Consider the following 22,194-nt stretch of genomic DNA (forward strand, 5'->3'; position numbering starts at 1 on the left):
AAATTATAAATAATAATATAATATCACTATTATTATCTCCTCGATAGCTTACTATTCAGAGCGTAACAATAATAATACATATTACTGAATAATAAAAATAATAATAATAACAATAAATAATATCACACCTATAAATAAATTTCTACGATTTAAAGTCTAAATAATTCTTATAATAATTCTTATTCTTATTTTTCCTCCGCTACGTTTTTGGCTTCAAGCTCCGTCTCATTAATTGAAAACGAGAACTTACAAAAGGGCTTTAAAATCTACCAATAGCCCTGATTGATCTACAGAAGCGAAGGGCCGAACGTCAAACCGGCTCGTTTAATTAGAACGGCCCTTAAAAAGCACCGACATTCGCTTATTCTTCCGCTTTCATCAACTCCTGGCCAGAGGCAAGAGTATGTACATATGTGTATGTACAATACGTACATCTGCGAAACGAAGTCGCAGCGATTTGAAGAAAAAAAAACGCCGACTGTTCGTATCGCAAATGCAAATTATTTCACTGTCCGAAACAATTGGGGAATCGCTTTTGGGGTCACTTTGAGTTTTACATCTACTTCTTCTACCTATATTTTGTATATTTTGTACATCTTTTCTCTTTTCTTAATAATCGCCTTACAATCGATCTTTATCACACAGTATTATACGAATAACATACCAATGTATCAAATAGAGTGGCTGTAAAGTTCGTAGGAAAAATGTAATATTTAATATTTATACAAAAAATTTAAAACGATGTATTAACTAATATATTCATTGTTTTTTCAATGGTTGTTGTCACGGACATTTTTATTCTTTTCAACAATGAGTTCCACGAAGTACATTCGAATTCCTTCAAATCCTTGGAATATTCGATTTCCCAAGAAATACAAGCAAAGATTTGTCTCATCTATCAAATATCGTAATGATTACCGTGCTTCGGATATTTCATATGATCTTACATATTCTACGTATTCTGTGTATTTTTGCATCTTTAAAAGTCCCATGAAATCGTAGACATTCGTAATCTATTTATCAGCATCGATAACTTATGGCTTGTACAATATTACTAATAACACAATATTAAATCAATTACGCAAGAGGGCCTAACGAATGTTCTAATGTTTATGAACGGGAGTGTATATACGTATCTAAAGTTCAATACGCATGAACAGTCTAGGACAAAGACCCGTTGTCGATAGTCGCGTAAATTATTACCATGCTCTACGAGCTATAAATATTAATTCCCAGCCACAAGTGTTCCTGCAATAAATCTTGGCTGGCAGCGACGTTTCGCGGTTTCCGGCGAAATATTGATCGATCATTGATCTAACGATGAAAATGGACTCTCGTGAATTAGAACAACGTTACGTATTTTTAGTATGAATGACCAAAATGTCAATGGCCCCGCGTTGATAAGCCGTCTTATCACTTCTTTGAGATAAACAAACAAAACACTTATAAATTACTAGAAATAGAGCAAATTGGATTTTATCTGCTTTCATTCTTCTTTTTCCTTTTTTCTTTTTTTTTTTTTCATGAAATCGATGAATCATCTGACTTTAAATATATTATGGAAACAGTGCCACATTTATCGAGAAAATTTGCAGATAATTGTTGTAGTGGATAGAAAGGAAACGGTATATGTGTATATCGCTATCGACGTAGTACTTGGAACAGTTTTAGATCTGGGTTATTAATATTCGTGCTTTGAGATTTACGGAATGCGTCATTCCTTAATTTAATACGACCTTAAACATTGACTATATACTTGAACGTAATTGATGTAACTAAAGCATCACGTACTGCGGTGTAATGATTTAATTATTCCGTGTATATATATATATATATTGTTTAAAGGAAACATTAAATATACCATATCAGTTTTATTATTACTGTTATGTTACGTTATTATTACGACAATGTTATGTTGGTAGAATCGTTATTAGAAGATATCATCGTAGTAAAAGACCAATATTTCTTTCACGAATAAAGTTGATCGAAAGTAATGATCTTCTTTTAAGTAAGCATTCTATGTAAGATAAGAACAACTTTTAATACTCTAAAAGTTCATTATACGAATTTATTCAAGATTATACATATAAAGGTACAAGATTTAAATACTCGGAGCACTTGGATATTATATTATACGTATATTTCAGTGTTTCTTTGATAATTTTAAAAAATTCAGTCAATCTATATAAAACAGAAACATACAATACGTTGATAAAATTTCATATCGTATATCACGAAGCAAACTTCTCACATTTTTTCAATCAAATTTTTTCTCTTAAATTTCCACGATCTCGTTACTACGTTTGCGTACTACGTTTTGCTTGGTAAAATCAACTGAAACGCATCGATGAAAATTACTTATCAGTAACGAAAAGGTAATCAGCGGTGAACGCGATAAGAAGACATAGATCAATATTCTCCATATCGTTTTAATGTGCCTCGAATCATCCAATTATTTACACTTTCGCCGTCTCTTTAATCCAATTTTCATCGCACGTCTGCGATGATCGAGGGGTCAACATTCCCAATCAGCCAGAAGCTGCCCGCAAGAAAGCAAAAAGCAACCACAGAAATACCACCGGTTACGACCGCATCTGAAGACGAGCAACAACGGGCGCCATGCTAAAAATAATCGCTTCCTTTAAACGGCGCACTAAAAAAGCATTCCTCAAGGTGAGACGCGAGCGAGGCCGTGCGCGGTCCGTCGCGTTTCATCTGTATCACTCACTCTCGTTACAAGCTAGCACAGATTCCTCGCACGACGGTGTTACACGATAGAGAAGATTCCACGCACGATAGTCAAAGTCAACGACGTAATAGGAAAGATACTTTGCAGGGTAGAAATGAGTCTGTGCGCGACAATCAATCGCGCAACGAGAAAAAGGATTCCTTGTTGGGCAGAAAGGATTTCGAGCAAAGGATAGTCGAATGCGTCGTAGATCGTTGGCGGGAAAGATTTTGTGAGGAACAGAAAGCATAAATTGCTTTATAGGAATGGATTCTTTAAAGGGCTGGAAAAAATTTATATAAAGGACTCTTCTATGTATAATACTCGAACGTGTTATAAAAATAATTTTTTACACAGCACGACAATATTCGTACGAGGATTACACGAAATAGGGTTGTATGATATTTTGACGAATTTTATGGAAAGTAGCAAGGAAGAAATAAGCGACTTAATGCATTGTTATTGTACAAGTGTATAGAGATGGTTGTATGTAGAAGAGTCTATGTAGAAGAGATTCTGTGTACGATAGGAATGATTTTTTACAAGTTAGAAAAAGTTTTGTATAAAGCAATAATTATGGGTACATTGGGGCTCATTGTTATAGGATCAGCCTTCACAGGCGAGAAAAAATTTTGCATAAGGTAGAGGACTCCTGTGTATAATAGTGGAACACATTGTAGACAGAGCTGTTCGCAGAACAGAAATGATTCTACGTACAACGGTTGAACACATTACATGAAGGATTTTTTACAGTACAGCATCTTTGCTTTATATGGTAGGAAGGATTCTATATATAACAGTTAAACAAGATTCTTGTGGAAGAAAAAGAGTTCTATTTATAGAAAGTAAACGTGCTATAGGAAGGATTTTTTAGGAAATAGGCAGGATTTCGCGTACAACAGCGTTATTGGACGAAAATTTGTTCGTAAAATTCTCACGAAACAGGGAAGAAAACGTTACAGTATAGAAACTATTCCGAGAGATATATTAACAACAACAACGAGACATATTCTAAGAAAAATATTTTACAGAATGCGAAACATTCTATGTACAACGATCAAATATTATACATGAATAATTCTTTGCAAGACAGGAAAATATTATAAAGCGAGAAGAATTCCACGTATAACAGTCGAACATGTTACAAAACTGAAAATATTCCGAGTACAAAAATGACACGTTTTATAGGAAGGATATTTACAGAAGCAGAAAGATTCCACGTACGACACTTAAACATGTATATTAATACATACTTCAAGAATTCTTTAGAGAAGAAAAAACTTGCGAGTAGAAAAACCAAGCTTGCTGCAAGAAGAGTTATTTACATCACATGCAGAATTTCGCGCACAATAGCCAAACTATGGAACAGCGTTACGAGGCACAATGTATTCTATTCTATACACGCGACTGTCAAACACGTTTCCTTCCGATATTTCATAGAGTGAGAAAGATCGCGCGTGAAACAGTCGAACGCAGCCGTGTGAGGTGATTTTCGCGGGAAAAATCAACAAGTCTGGCGTGTGTCGTACGATGCCGTGCGTGACGTTGCTTCGCGATAGAACGTTAACAAACACAGAGAGAACCTCTTGGCTTGTACGAACACGCTCGATATAATTGAGAGCAGGGAGTGGTTACAGAGAGCGAAAGAAGAACGAAAAAAGAGAAAATAGAGATGCAAGGGAGAAAAAGAGAGAAGAAAGAAAAAAGAAAGAGAAGCAAAGAGAATGGAACGAGAGCGATCCTGTCCAGAGACGTATTATCGAGTGCAATGGCCAATCGGCCAATCGTATTTTTCCCCCGTGGTCGCGTCCAACTTGCATGATTAATAATGGTCCCGTTTTACTCGTTATTAATGTCACGCCGATAATCGTCCATCGTATTGCAATTATGTTGTTACGCTCATGGGGACACCCGGTATACGAGTTGGCTAAGGGTGTGGTCCCGCGGCGAAAAGGGAGAAAAATCTCGTTGCTCTCTTAAGACGCATTATCGTGCGTAACGCATCGTATTTCAACCTCACCGACTTCGAGGGACCTCTGTATCTCCTGTGAAAATAAACGTCCGGTAATGTACTTGCTCCGTACGCGTGTATCAGGGCCGTATTCACCGCCTTCGTTTCTTCTAACAATGCATTCGAGACGTCGCAACAAACGAATCGGAAACAAGAGGAAGCTTTTTATGACGAAACTTTCTGACCTTGTGTGACATACAGTGGCGCGTGAAAATATTTGTCGACACATTATTACGTGTTATACGAAAGATGATGAAATTTCGTTAGTACCGTGTGACTATCGTAATTATATTGGTATTTGAAACGAATCTAAAGATGTACATGGAAGGTACAAAATCGCTAGGATCAGGATTCAGGAAACTAGGATCAAAGATTACCAAGGTATTTAAAGAGTCAGTTATTCGTTGTATCAATAGCTGTTGAATAATAGCATTGAGAGAAACATAAATTTAAGGTAACTCAACGTTTGGAAATGTGATTCGTAATGACGTTGGTAGATGTTGCAAATGTTCATTGATGATATGAACATGTTCCTTACTTGAAAGATAACAAAGGATCGTAGAACGTAGATGGTTAATCTGCAATAAAATCACGAATATCGTGTGCATCGATCATGTGTAGTCATTGCTACTGATTGACGCGTGAGTGATTTAATTGTAGTCCTAATAGTATCAGACAGACTGAAGCTGTTAACAATCGATTGAACGATTAATAGCTGGATACACACGTAACGTGATCATCTCGCATGATTCGAAGTTAAAGCAAAGTATATCGGGTGATTCTATGAGAACCAATTGTTACGGTTATTCTAACAAAGGCATGGAACGTTAATCTAACGTTGGGACGATTGTGATCCGATATAAAAATATTTCAAACGACGTGAAAACATAAAAAAGTGATTTGTACGAGAAATGTGAAAAGCACGTATAATTTTGTAGATAATAATGTTAGGAATAGCTGAGAATAAATTTTACTTTAATATTTCTCTTTGGAATCTATCGTTTCTGGTATTACCTCGTGCAAGTAAAAAAATCAGCTCTAAAATAAATTTAAAAGCTTATTACAAGTAACACGAGTCTGAATTTACATAAATCGCCAGTTATTTTACATGTAGAAGTCTTTATGTATAAATATGTAAAACATCCTCGATTGTTAAAAATAAAAGCAAATATACAGAGAAAAATATAATCTATATCTGTACCCTAACAGTCACACATTACAAAATCTACATAATATTTTGGTAACAACTCGCTAAACAATCACTTATATTACAACGTGACCTAATCATATCAATGCAAACTCAATACTGTTACACCAATTAAGTTAAACACTTCCGAACCTTAATTCTTCTCATGTCGAAGAAACGTCACGTTCGCGTGCAAAATCCTCGATGCCAAACATCAAACGACTAACTAACTGATAATTTCACCAAAAATTACTTCAACGAAATGGAAAAATTTCGACGATGCAGACACACGAAGAGGAACGTTAATTTCGCATATGACCATCGAAAGGACCGAGCGTAATCAGAAGTCATTGCACTCTGTATAACGCGTATGCTATGTGTACACATGTGTGCAAGCGCATGAGTGAAGCATCGTGCTTGCACGCGATATTACTCTCAACCCTTGATCAGGCGAATGTCAAGGGGAAAACACAGAAAGCGCCCTTGTAATTGGCATTACTTATGAGGATTACCAGCTACCATAAATAACAAAAAATTAACTCGTCGACGATCCGCTGAGCCGCGAGGAAAACTTAAGTGAAAGATACCAAACCGTTTGGCTTAATTGGCGCAACTGGATGGAACGATTAATTACTGGCATCTTGCGAGTACCATCGACCGTCGATAATTGACCATGGGGGTGAGATTCATGGCGAAAGATATAAAATACCTGAACCTGTATGTTGAGTCTACTTGTCACGATTTTTCATGGCTGCAAGTATCAAGTACAGTAGGGAACCTTCGTTCGAGGCCGGTTCGGCGCGAAGAAAATAAATTACTGTGAAAAAGCAACCGTTGACTAACAATTGGATTTTTACAGCATTGTTAAAAGAATAATCGATTGTTTGATTTTGTTCCTTTGTGAATTGTTGCCTCAGTTTTCTGTAACACGCGTGAAAAATGCATGGTATATTTTGAGAGTTCTGGTTTCTGTTACTTTTATTAAACTTTAGGATGAAATAAATTGAAAAAAAATTCGTGTGTTAAGATTTAGGAAAGAATTTAATATACGACGATTCTATATGATTATATGACGCGATTGTATATTTACGAGTTTATAAATAAACTGAGAACTGTACTGCATATTGTATCACATGCTTTTTTGCGTCACATATTTCTATAATACATATTGTATTGTACTTTGTGGTGTCAGTTATTTCTATTCGTGAATAAAATGTATAATAACACTCTCTCATTGTGAAAATAGTTTTCTTGATTTAGAATTCTACTTTTACCATGAATTGATCTCATTTATGTACATGTACGTCGTTAAGTAGATTATTAGGATAAATAAATTGCAAAGATTCTAGGGAAATATTTTTTTAGCTAGTTATGAGCGAAAGAATATTTAAATTCAATTTTGTCAATGAAAGAAGTAATAATACGACGATAACCAGTATGTTTATTCACTGTTCAAATAACGAATCGCTTAATTCCGTTATAAGGAATATTTTTTTAACTGGTTGCTATTACAACGATAATTGTTAAAACGTTCACACGCTGAGTTTATGGTTTTCCAAGCATTGTATGTTAAACGAAGTATAATACACTCATCAGTCATAAACGATTTACCGTAAAGCACCTGAATCATAAATTATAAATGAATTTTAAGATAACATTGTAGCTATGCGCTTTGTCCGTTAAATTTATTGCATGCATAAATCTACATTTACGCAAAAAATGCTACACTGAAAATTATGACATATACGCGATATATATCGTTATATTTGTGATTGTATATTATGACTAATGGAATAAATTGCAAATTTTTAAACAACTTTAAAATTGCAATACTTTTCTGATTTTGTTTCACAACATGTGGCATAATTAGATAAGTAGTTCTGAAAGTGGAAGTTTGAATTTTCCTGGAAAATGTAACCTTTTTCTAATGTTTTAAAATTAAATATTCATCGCGCTAAAAAAAGACTAAAAGTGCGTGCACTATAGAAAGTTTATAAATAGATTACTGCATTAATCATGTACTGTATATTTTCAACTCTTAGAACATACATGTACGCGTACATAATACATCAGAAATTTTAACTTTGTTTGTGAAACTATTACTCATCAACTGAAAGTACGAAAAGTACCTCAAGGTACCAGATTTTCATAAACATGCAAAAGTCCTCGCAAATTTTATATTAGGAAAATTATTCTAAAAATAAAAATAAAATTTGTACAATTTCTTTTTAAACTTACGGCTTATTGTGAAGTTCGTACACTTGCAATCATTTTAATTCGCGTATATCACGAAATGAGTAAGAGTAATAAAACAGAAGTTGAGCATTACGACAATTTTACTTCATTAACGACAGCAAATCTCCATTTACGACAATATTTATTTTACGATAGTCAACAATAAATCATTTAATGACTGCTGATGATGCTAGCTCTAGTATGACGAATGAATTATGATCTAAATAATAAACTATACATTTTTATGTACATATGAGAACTTTAAGAATATTTGTACAAATGCATTGAATACTATAATAGCATCAACAATACACAATATATAATGGTAAAATACATTAAACAAATATTAATATGCTTAAATACATTTGCAAAATTATATGAGATATCTATTATAATTATAATTATTATAGTACTCATAATAATTATAACAAATAAACTACTTCCGTCTACGTTCTACTCTTTTAGTTGTATTCGTAAGAGTATGGCATTTGCATAAATATGCACAGTTAATTATTTAGCAACTATGAAATTATTTTTAATTATAAAGTAGTAATTAATTGACAATTATGAGTGATCCATTAACAAGTCGTAATACTTATCCAATAAAAAATTAAAATTTAACGTCTCTCTCTCTCTCTCTCTCTCTCTCTCTCTCTCTCTCTCTCTCTCTCTCTCTCTCTCTCTCTCCCTCACACATAAGAATAACGTTTATATAATAACCTATACGAGCGTAATTTCAAATAAAGGGAAAAGGACGAGTGTCTCGCATATTACTTTATAATGTGCACGATCTAATCAACGTAATCGTCTTATTGACCTTCGATTTTCATCGAAACTCGCTGAAAAACCGAGCCGGATCGGGAGCATAGTGTCTTTGACCACCTCTCTGCCTGGCTTTCACGCCGATATCTATTTCTGGAGACGGCAAAAGGTCGATCGTCACATTGCTACGAGCATCGACGTGTCCTAAAACAAAAGTTCGACCGAGGGAAAAAAGGCAAGCTAGCCTCTTGCACAGTTCAACTAACATCATCAGTGGAATTTTATATGTCACGTGTTACAAGTTACCAATATTAATAAATACCCTTTCACGACAACGACAGGTTTAGTGATGAAACGAATGAAGTTGCACGAGTAAATTTTGTAAATTATAAATTACTTGATTATCCTATTTAATAGAAAATTATAAAATGTTGTAAGAATATAAAAATGTCTATAAGCTAGATCTTCTAACTCGGCGATTTACCAATATCATTAATTAATAATTTATCGTACAACAGGGTTCTGACTGAAAAATTAAACAGAAAGAAAAAGACTAGCGTAGAGACAAATGCGGCTAAAATAAAACGGCGCGCGGATGAAATTGGCACGCGGTCAATGCATCGTGTCGTCTACTTACTTATGCTTTGCGTTATGCACTTGTTTTTCCGCTTGCTCGGCTGCTCAAGGGCTAATTAAGTACTGCCTCTGAACGAGTATAGCGGTAATTAAAAGCTTTCCGCGTAATTACTATTACTCCTCTAGGTCAATAGACACGCTTATCAATTTGTTAGAGAGCGTTAGAAAGCACGTAACGATTCTCCGCAATACGATTTTCAGTAAGAAGTGATATTAACAGGCTATGATTCAGTACGTGTATAGGTACGTGCTTTGTAAAAATAGCCGCAGTCTTTCTCTATGTTGTTATAAGGCTGGCACCGATGAAGTTTTTCTGATATTAGAATTTAATAGAAATCTGTTTGAAAATTTGGAAATCTAGAGGATCTCAAAATGTAAGATTCAACTTTGAAATATCTGTTTTTGTAGATTCTGTAAATGTAGTGCATCTTGGCAATGACGAAGTCTTTCCTAAGAATTTTCTGGCATGAACGAACCGCTAGAAATCTAGTATTGCAGGTCAGTTACAGGCCTAAATTTATTTGAAGTAGTTGTTATATCAAAAAGACTGCGTTCTTCGGCCGTTTAAATTTCGATTATCATTCAGGTTTCAATATTTTACAGTTGACACCATATACGAATATTCGCAAACGTTGTCAAACAATGTTAAAAAATCTCCAGAAATTTCCATAATTATTCAAATATTTTCACCAATCTTATCTAAATATTATTTCCACGGTAATTATCTAAATGTTTCCACAACCTAAATTTTAACCGATGCATAAGCACAAAATTCAATTTACTCTCGGATAACATAAAAAAATGCTTGTAACCACAAGATTAAGGAACGCTTAGATTTCTCTTAAAATAAATAGAAAGAACAAAGGCATCGACACTATTCCACGAGATTTTACGATCAGAGAAGCTACACAACGTTATACGAGTTAGGCACGATAAACGAAATCTGGGCGTCGTTAAATCCTGAGCCATTCTTTTCCTAGTACTTTTCTGGTGGAGAACTAATCCGTACGAAGGAGAACGACCTCTTCACGATGACCTTTCCAGATCGTACCGAGTGAAACTACCACATGGAGAATCGTGGGAGGAGCTTACGCCTCGTGGTGACTTTTAGGAACTAAAATCCACCCAGAGCAGTTGGATCGAACGCAACCCTCTGGTTCAAGGTGACTTTCGCTGACGTAATCACACTCATCGAATGAAACAGAATAACAGAGATAATCGACGGAAAAACTTGTATGTATACATGGTGAACTGCATTACCAGAAGTAAACAAGAGAATTCATTTAATTTTTGCATTTACAGAATCGACTACACTAACGTTTGAAAATATTTGATAAAACATTTGAAAATATTTCTAACGATTTCACGATCGATACAAGTTTGAATAGCTTGCCTGTTATAAACTTTAGTAAACGATTCGATGGAAAATTCTTTATTTAGAAACATTTCTAGAAATGTTAATCAAAGTTTAACCAAAGGATTTTTTGTTGTTGCAAATTTTGATAAATTATTCCTTTATCGATTGACGTTATCATTTATGGTAAGTAAAATTTTTATTGAACACAAATCATTCGTTAAATTTTGATTGATACTCACTGCACAAGTCTGTAATCGTACGAATAAGAAAGAGAGTAATACGTAGTTGCTCGTGAAAGACAGGAATGAAAATCCATATCGACCAATCAAAATGATATAACATTCTCATCGGTGCTTCATCATTTGCATCAAGATTAACTTATAAAATAATTAACGAGCTTCCATCAATCTCGTACGTTTCTCCAAAGTTCGTCAACAGACTGACGACAGATGATGAAAACTTCCAAACATATGACTGCTATTAATCAACTAACTATACATATACGCCTTATGCATTCAGCACAATCCATTCTGATGCCCTCTTATAATTCTCAGCTAAATAAATTCCTGACGGAAATGTCAAAATACTTCCAAACGACAAAGCTATCTACTAATGGAGCGAGAATTTATTCAAGGAGATTCCTCAGAAAATTCTCTTTTCTAACTACAATACATTATAGAAATACATACTACAACACATAAACTTGTCCTTGATTGTCTGAACTATCGCTACATACGTAGACGATCATATATGATATATTATTTCATTTGTTTGATTTATTACTATGCATATAAATACATATAATACTATATCATGTCGGACAATTCACTCGATGTGAGTGGCATTGGGAATGTTCGGAATCTGGTCCAATCATCTTTGTATGCATTCTCGATCGCTACATTAGCCGATTGGAAGACAAAAGTTCGGGATTCTTATCAAGGAAACGAGAATATAAAGAATTCAACAAAATATTATGCAGCGCATAATGGAGGGTATATAACTAAACACTGTAATGTAATAAAAGCAAACGGGAAAAACACATATTGTACAGTAGCTCGTGAAAGTATTCGAACACTTATAGAAACCTTCTGCAAATATATCATGTGTATTGTTACGTGTGCGATATATGTGTTAACTTCCACAAAATATTTTGAAATTTATATATATTTTCAGACTGCTTTCAAATGCCAGTGAAATTTCAAAATGTTTCGTATAATACACATAATATTACGTGTACCTACATCAATTTTCCTAAGTGTCCAAATACTTTCGTTAACGTACGTGTATAACTGTACGTGTATACCGTAACGATTTAATAGAATTCGCTCACGCTCCTCGAGCTTACTAAGAAAAGAACCGCAAAGAATACCAAAAGTTTTCAGTTCTAATTCGGTGACCAAGGACTGTAATTTCTTACTTACTCCAGCTACGCTTTCTCGCGTAGCACTTACGACTTGAAAATCGCCGGCCGTTTTACAAACTTGATGATCCGTAAATACCCCTCTCGCTAACCTGAATCTTCGCGTGACAACTTGGAAGACACCCATTACCAACGAGAAGGAAGAAGGAAGGTCTCCGACGATCTTACGAATAACAGTGGTATGAAATCGATTGCAGCGATTCGACGCTTCCCGTCATGCAGTTCTCTCTCCGTCTTTGAAGGTCAAAGCAATCGACAGGACTCGGTCGGCCTGTTTTCTGATTCGCGTGAAGTAAAACCGCGACTGGGAACCCGACAAATTGCGTCCTGCTTCCACAAGGGTCTACCTGACGCGTCCACGTGACGAATCACGATTTAAAGGTCGACGAAAGGCTGACACGATCAATCGAAACTACGTGACGTCGAATCGAGGTCGTCGTTCGCGCCACCTCCGCCAAGCTTAGCCCCGCGAACACGAGCGTGAACTCACGCAGGAGGGGATCAAAGGTCGAAATGGAGCCCAACCTCGGCGACTCGGCCGCCAACATCAAAGACTATGCTCGCTCCTTTTTACCGCGTCGACAACCTAGACGCCTATGAGGGATTCCACCGGCGACCCTTATACACCTGGTCGTAGGTCGTGGCCGGCCAGACTAGCGAGATACGGGCAAATTTTATTCTTGATTGCCATGCACCGCGTTACTGCTATATGTCGGCTAAACTCTTGGCCTTCGGACGGAGACCTGCCAAGAAATTGGATACCTGTTGGCGAAAATAAATTGCAACCGGTCATCCGTATACGTGTCACACCTACTGTGTCATTTGTAGGTACGGCAGCGGATTTTTCTATTTTGCAAATTGACGACGTAAAATTGCAAAAGTGCAAGAGTCATAGGTGTATATTTTATTGGAGGGACGATAGTGTGATTTAATAAGATTGTTACGCGGAGATAATTGGCTGGTTGAGAAACGCTCCCTCAGATTCCAATTATCGTAAGTTTCTACAGATGAGTATTTAATTATCTTTTTTCCAATTACTCGTATTTAATAACTTTGTACTTTAAATTATGGGTAATTTTCGATTAAATTTTTTTTAGCGATCATGTAGTGTGCTTCTCCTTATATTGATCGTAATTACACTGCGAAGACTTATGCAAATTTATGCTTCTTTTCGATACATTCAAAGGAATGGAGTCTAACAGGAGATTATGTTCATTCGTTAAATATATAGACTACTATACTGTGAATATTTTATTTATTTTTATATATTCGTGTTTCCCATGAATGCATAAATGTACGCATACTAATTACAATTTATGTACGTTGTGTATATAGTTCCGATGCGGCTATGCGATAATCACGCGAAATAATTTAGTTTGTTAATAGTTTCACCCTTAATTTATTCTAAATTATACCGCAATTTGATTATATATTATATATAAAACTACCTTTTGCCCACGATTTCGTTCGCCTGGACTATTTAATATATGGAACCACTTTTAAACAAATAAATTTTTATGAATAAACTATTTACATATTTTTTATACTAACAGTTAGGTTATTCTCCGTGGTAAAAGATATTAAATTATGAAAAGACTCGATTTTAGAACAAACACGACGTAAACAATGACCATTGCTCGACCAAACATGGGAGCGTGTTCAACTCAGATACCAGGCTATTTCTCAGCTTTTACGGAACAAATCGAGATGAAACATATCCCATTTTTTCCAGACACTAAACTATACAATAGAGAAAATGGTATCAAAATTCGTTTAGTAGTTTTTACGCGATGCGAGTACAAACAGACAAAAATTCCAAAAATTAGTTTCTTGAACTCCAGAGCCTATGGCTGTTCCTAAATGACCGTTCTATTTTTTTTCATTCAACGTACACGCACGACTCTTCTATCGTTTCATTACATGTATATAGATATTGTAACTAAAGAATCGCTCGAACGAACGATTTCATGTTATTTAATGTAACATTCGAAAATTGGTAATCATTACGGTTAAAGGCGACAACATCATGTCAGCACATGTTCTCAAATAGAAATTATCGTTATTATTATTGCAAATGCTATCGTGTCCCCTATCTATGTTCATTTTTCAATAAATTTGTTGTTGCATTTCGCGCAAAAATTTTTCAACCGTCTGATAATTACGTCGATCAATGATAATCGAGTAAACACATTTGCAATTGATAAGCATTGCAAGAAAATTTGTTGTTACAAATCGAAATTACGTAAGAAAGTTTTGTTAGTCACGTGTATGAAGGCAATTAGATTCACCAGTGAGTCGATAAAAATATATACACAGATAGCAAGACAAAGGACTCTTCCACTTTCTATCAACGAAAATCAATATTGTCTCGAATGTCCCACGGAATATTGTCAATCGAAACGAATAACAGATTTTCACTTATCACGTTTGAACCATGTTATTAACAGAATACGATTATTGCGATATTTATTTTCATTGGTTATAGTATATGTATCGATGTATGTAAAATAAAATGTATTGCAGTATATTTATATCTTTATTATATGTAGATGAATAACACCCATTGGGTTAAACCCAATACCAGATAATATACTAGGTAAAATACAATATATTGCAGTATATTTATATCTTTATTATATGTAAATGAATAACACCGAAGCTGTTAAACCCAGTACCAGATAATATACCAGGTAAAATAAAATATATCGCAGTATATTTATATCTTTATTATATGTAGATGAATAACACCGAAGCTGTTAAACCCAATACCAGATAATATACCGTCATAATTTTCCTTCGATCGATACCATAATTGATAAGACCGCCATAATAATCTTAACGCTATACGACACTAATGATGCTATTAATACTATTACTACTGTTGAAACCAATAATATTATGATATATGTTTGTAATTTTATGTTCAATCGATGTAAAGATGCGAACGTGCTCGTAAATTTTCTTCCTATTACATTACATTTTTGGACTTAATTAATTACACCGAGCAATTATTATTAATATTCATTATAGGATTATACACGATGCGCAACTTATTACTAAATTCATTTTAAATTTAGAAAAATTCTATTTCATAATTTAAATTCTTAAATGAGAAAAGCAACTGAACGTTGAAATAAGTGTGAAAAGAAACATTTTCACGCTTAATCGGTATTTGAGAAAGTTCGTAACTTCATCGAGTTAACCCTTTTATTATAAGGTTCTCGTTAGAGACTTAATGAATAGTCAGATTGTGCACACCGACGTTGAAGTAAATTAGCCGCTCATTCGCGGCTGAACATCAATTACACTTTTTCGAACATTCCGTAAAACACGCGCGAGGAACCTTATACGGGTCTTAACATGAAGCCAGTCTGTTATTCTCTAGAAAACTTCGTTAATTCCTGATTATCGAGAGAGGTTCACGCGAGGTTCACGCGAGGTTCACGTGGGGTTCACGTATTTGTAAGGGAACCTTGGGACTTTAGGATAAACCTTACTAACTGTAAATATTTTTGATAGAGAGCAATAACTTTTCCACTGAAAGCATCAAATATTTGTATTTACTGTGCGAAATAAAGAACGAATAAAGGACATTAATGGTATAACAGTTAATTTAAAATTGCTTAGAACAAAACTAATACGTTTAGTATATATCAATAATTAGTCAAAATTATTTTTCGTATTACACAATCACTTTGTTACGATTATTTAATTAGTTTACGTTCAATCTCTTTAATTTATACAAACCACGTAATTCACTGATTTATAATAGAAAATAAATTTCAAAAAATTCGAAACTGTAAATAATTTTTAACATAAAAATTGCCCTTTATCGTGACTAAGATCGAAACTACCTTCTAGCTTCCTATAATATTCGTCACTGTAAATATTACAAACTTGCGTAAAAAATTGTATTTTAGAACCTATCCACGTCCTTCAGAAAAGAAAAACAAGATAATTTCCAAACTAATAAATCTGCTCGATACATTCTTATCGAAAAGAAATTTCACTAAGGCAGAAGACCACTGACGAAACTGCATATGCATTTGCATACGACGCTAAAATTATGTGAACGTAGCATAAATATTTTATATATAATATACGATACATAACACTAAACTCGATAACTAGAACTATCAACAAATAAAAATCACGGAACTTGCCGCGATTTCCACACTTCTATTTCAAGCGTACGTGATCGCTCATAAAAAGTGACACAAAAACGTGTATTCAGATCAACTAATATAATTTCAAGCGCGTGTAAGATACGATAAGTATTCCACAACAACGATGATGCTGCTATGCATAGCAAATAAGCGGATCGTCGAATAAACAGAAAACCAAAAAGACAGTATATATATTTCTATCAATAATCGATCTACCAACAGCACGCATGAACATCTGCAACAAGCGGAGCAATCTCGTAAGTTAGGAAAATCCCGATGGTTAATCGGAACAGCCGAGAATAGCGGTAACAATGCTATCTTCTGTTATTTAAACAATCGGAGTACATGTACATACGAGAAACTGACACGCAGCAAATACGTGCTGCACCATCATCAAAGAATAACGAACGAACACGCGTTAGTGGCGAGTTGGTAGAGGGAGGATTCTTGGACTGCGAACGCATTGATTGATTCTCCGCGTTTCCGTTTGGATCGCAAACAAATCGATCGCCGGCTATCTAAAAGTACTTCTTTGGATTTTCATTACGTTAACCCACGTATGTTTACCGCTGTTGAGTTTCTTGGGATTTCGTAGAAAAATTCTCTATCTTTCGCTGTAGAAATTTCATTCGGTTTTTTTCACTGACCTTTCACTGGGAGATATAACATCGAGAGTTCGCGAAACATTGAATTATTACGAAATATTTGATTCTGAAAATTAAGAAAATGCGACTGAACGTGTAGATTTGGGAAAATAATGGAAATTGAAATATTTGAAAGTAATATAATATTTTATACGCGAAAGCGAATATTTGAGACGAATACGTGAATTAATATTCAAGATTGAATTAGTCATCGTGAGACAAAGAGAATTAATTAATTAAATTACACGACTAAAAACAAAACAGCGATTGCAATAATCTTAATTAAATTTACGAAAGGAAAATGTACAAATAAATAAATCAAATCTGTCAGGAGCAAAAAAACGAAATAAATAACTGGAAATTCTCCGATACTCTTAATGAAAATCCAGCGAATGCTGCGAAATACTGACTTCAAATTGATTCAATTTCATATATATAAATACATCGATCAATTGAAACGACTGAAAATGTCGAATATTCTAATTCACTTTAATTTGCTGTATTTGTGAATTGACGTCAAGACGATCAATGTTGAATAGATCTTATCGTGGATGATAAGAAGCTCGAATCGTGGCGGAACAAGAACGCTACGTAACATTTCCTGCTATCAATTGCATTAATTTGTTCGATATCTGAGAAAGCTCCTGTATCGAAACGCAATACGTGCGTTCACACTTGTAAGAGTGCGTAACACGATACGAATCTGCAGCAATCTATTAGATTTCTTTCAATTGCATTGGAAAGTGGATCAGAAGCACAGGTATGCGTGTATCTGTACCTTAAACCGATTCTCAATTACTCGCATGTAAGAAACGAAATATCCATCTGTGAAAAATATGATATTTACGTTTTATGGAAAAATATTGGGTCATCTTGCAAGGAATGCGGTTTTCTCGAAATTCGAATTTAGAATAATGAAATTTGCTACTACATTAAAATATCATAAAAATAAAGAATTACAAGAGATAGAATTACATCGTAAAAATAGAAATCATTGCATAAAAACCAACGGTAGCATTGCTTATGGGATGACCTAATATTTGATAAATAATTCAAAACGCTAAAATAATCAACAGATCACGTGGTACTACAAAGTTGTTCATTTTGTTAATTATCAAACGTAAACGTTTACAATAGTGACGAATTTTTGTTTGAGGTTTCGAAGATTTGTCGGTTTCAAAGTTTTTGGAAATTTCTGTTTCTAATTAACATTAACTGTCAATTACTTTTACTTTTTGCCCGTATACCGAGGAGAATTTTAATAGGGAGTTTCGCGAGTAATTTTTACGATGAAAAGGACAGAAAATCTGAGCGCAAATGGCGAGCGATTAGACAAGTTATCGAAAGTTGTCTGTCCGACCACCGACTGAAACTCGTCCATTCTTATGCAACTGTTTACAAGAAATATGTTGTTAATAATATAATTATATGGAGAATAATGTAAACTGGAATACAAAGGTGGTCAGATAAGAGGAAAGATGTAGGTAACTTACGATATTGTAGATATTCACGATAAACACGAGCAATCCGTGATTCATCCCCTTTAAAAGTATATATATATATATCTCGTAATTAAATTCTGTTCGATGTTTCCGCACATATGGCATCAATGATATTAAAATTCAAAGGCACTCACCGACAATGAGCCACGAGGATGATTATTGCGTAATATCGAAATAATAATACACGCGAATTTATACATAGATTTGATCACGAGCGTGCTTCTCACAGTACTATTTATAATTGTTCTCCTGTAAAAACACGACGTGACATATATTTAAGACACATGTGGGACGAAGACAAATATTTAAATAGATCGATAATATTTTTAGAATCGTCTATTAGATAGAAGAACAAAATTTTTACTAAGATATAAATTCACGTAGAATTTGTAAAAATATTATTTATTAAATATGTAAAAATATCGCGTAACAATCATAGGTGATCAATTTGTATTGTTGATATATTTGTATTACGCGTTATAAAGACAACATTATAAATAAGACGTTCGATACTTCATTTTTAAATAATCGAAGAATAAATTAGACAATTTGATACGCCCTAACAGTTGCTTCGTATAATGCAAACGAAGAATTGCTTATCTGCTTCAATGTCAATCAACACAGATACTTGACATTCCCCTTGACAAAATTAAGCACAATCATCAAAACAAGTATATACGTGTATATCTTCGTTACAGTTAGGCTTCCCTTTGAAAACAATCTAACACCTACTTCCATCAAGTACCCTAGCAGTAATCAAAACAGAAACAGTTAACACCATCGGTTAAGAGAAAACAAAATCGCCGATTGTTTGTTATCACGGAAATACAAATATAGAGCATACATATTCAATTGTAAAACATAGATGTAAAACAGTCGAACTTTTCGCTTATTTCATGTTAACAACTGTAACAACGTATAACTTTTAATTTATTCAAAAATATAACTGGAAGTTAAAATGTCGAACAACATTGCAAATATAACTGTTCCAATGTCATAAACATTAAAACACCGGCTATGTCACTATCGCCGCTACATCTCGACGAATTCCTCTCTAACGCAACAAAAAAGATTGATTGACCTAATTAAACCAATAGTATACAAGAAAACTTTACAAATCGCATGTATACTTAATATTTTTGCACAATAGTTGCAAGGTTGTTACTAAACCAAGTCAAGCTCAACAAGTAAATTTTACAAACTTACGATTCAGTTAATTATCTCGTCTGAAGTGGTAAAAATTAAACGAATTACTCGCGCGACAAAAGTCTATAAACAACAACACGATATTTGTCAATTTATTAACATTATCATTTAATAACTTACTGTACAAAGTTGTCAATTTTCTACAATTTGTATGGTAAAAATCGTATCGCTGTACTTATAAAATACCGTGTAATAAAGCTGCAGAAGCAACAACGCGTCACTTATCAGTTCGTTAAAATGCTATTCATTTCTTAAGTTATTATACAATGTTGAGAATCAGCTACAATTTGTATTCTACAGATTTAAAGAATATCGTGCAACATACGTAGCAACGTATCACTTGTCAGTTCGCTGACATTATCATTCGCTAAATTTCCATACGAGTTCGACGATTTCTTACAATTTCTATTCTACTGCACTGTGCTGCAATAATCGCAAAAAACTTGTATAACAAAACTCTATAACCAGCAACGTCGTCACTTGTGTCAATTCACTAATGCTCTATCACTTCCTATAAATCGTTTATTAAATCATACAAAAAAAATCCAGACAATTTCCTGAAGCGTTCCCTACGAGGCCCTTTAAATCTATTGCGCAGGTACACGATGTCGCGGAGGGTGAGTGAACAGGAAGAAGCGTGGAAGCAAACGCGTGCTGGTTCGCGCGGCACTCACCGACTTTCCGCCAGGCGATCCTTTCACTGGTGCCCCTTCCAGAGGGCCGTTTAGCGAAATGCACTCGCGAGGACACGGCTGACAGCACCGGTATGCTCCGGCGGAAATAGTAGCGTTCACGGGGGTGAAAGCACACTGTTTGTCTCGCGTTACGGGGGAACGTGACGGTGGAGAAACACGGAGAACGGCCGGGATCTGCGTCTTAACGGGAAGCAAGCAGAGCGGACGAACGAACCGCGCGCGTGGCCGTGCGTGCGTCCGGCGTAAAAATGACGAGGACGGGCGTCGCGTAGCACGACCGCCGGCACAAGGGCGTCGAAGGTCGCAGCTGCGCGCCGAGCAGCATGCAGGTGCGTCCCTCTTTCGCGATACGCGGGACCGCGCGCAATTTGGAAACTGCTACGAATCGTTTCTGCGAGATTCGGCCAACGCACGCTTCGCCAAGGGAGGGGAAACGGATGATGGCTTGTGAACGCGGTCTAAGAACGACCCACGAAAGCCACACCAGGATAAAGTCGCCGCACCAGGTTTCTGTCAAAATTGTAGAAGTTTTAATGGAGTTTGAGATAGGGCGACGAGGTTGGAACTAGGATGTTGCGCAATAAGGGAAAATATTGAAGAAGTATCGCGAGCCAATTTTCATTTTGAACCTCTACGGTGAATTTGGTATCTTTTGAACAAATTTTTCAGAAATCTAAATTCTACGAATGTAGGTTTATTTATCGGTGAAAACGATAGGAGGAACAATTACCATATCATCAACGGTATTGTCGCAACGCTAGCGGTGCACGAGCGGTCAATTGGTGTAATTGACGCGCGGAAAGTAGCGTTGAAGTATTTTGTGAGTACGGATGAGGATAGTTATATTCGATATTTAATATATTGGAAAAGTTGAACACGACGTATTCGCGTATTGGAAATAATTTGCCAACTTTGCTACTTAGATGATTTAAGTATGTTAGATTTTACTAAATTAGTTAAAAATGTGACTTTTTATTATTATTGCGTAAGAGCGGATGAGAGTGATGTAAAAACTTTGCTTGGAAAAATGTTAAATGGTGTGGATGTACTGAATCTTATTGAATCACAGGGATGAAACATAATATCTTATCGTTATTATATTCGATTACGTTAAAATATTTCGTGTATAGGGGTGAGTAGATGGGGTGAAGAAGACCGATGTACAAATTAATTTGAGAAAATGTATTGGATATATGGAATAATTTTAAAGATAATAGATAACTGAAATAAAGATAAAATGTTACATCTGAGCGGGTTACTTAGATATATGATTTCTCATTATTATTAAATTTATAAATTTAAAAGGTTTGTAAATGTCAAATACATAGAATGTTGAGCTATTTAATTAGAAGGGTTCTATTAATGATCTTATCAAATATCTCTATTACAGATCCTATTTTAACCGAATATTATTATGACACGAAAAAATGCAACATCTTACGAAATAAAAAGCAAGAATTTCTAAACCCATTTTCTATGAGTTTAAGAATAATATAAGTGTAATAGCATCTATAAATGTTAAGTATGTAATAACAATTTCATAATTAAGAAATACTCATATGCGTTGAATACCCCAAAATTGACATTGTAATTAGCACAAGCAATTACATCAATTGCACAACATTTCCTCTATCAGCCAAAAGATC

The 22,194-nt window shown here is 34.8% G+C and overlaps 1 protein-coding gene across 6 annotated transcripts in view; it reads right to left on the bottom strand.

Annotated features, from left to right (window-relative positions):
- The window catches only part of LOC126915150 (glycogen-binding subunit 76A), a 156,633-nt gene that overhangs the window by 132,400 nt on the left and 2,039 nt on the right, over positions 1-22,194 (bottom strand). For 2 of the 6 annotated variants that reach the window (XM_050719615.1, XM_050719622.1), the window contains exon 1: positions 20,528-21,994. The exons of 1 other annotated variant lie outside the window; for it this stretch is intronic. The gene's annotated coding sequence lies outside the window, so the exon portion shown is untranslated. Of the gene's footprint in view, positions 1-20,527; positions 22,021-22,194 lie in introns of those variants that run through there. 3 more of the 6 variants (XR_007710067.1, XM_050719601.1, XM_050719632.1) reach the window with 3 other exon arrangements.

The sequence above is a fragment of the Bombus affinis genome, chromosome 1 (genome assembly GCF_024516045.1).
Source record: "Bombus affinis isolate iyBomAffi1 chromosome 1, iyBomAffi1.2, whole genome shotgun sequence".
Taxonomy (NCBI): Eukaryota; Metazoa; Arthropoda; class Insecta; order Hymenoptera; family Apidae; genus Bombus; species Bombus affinis.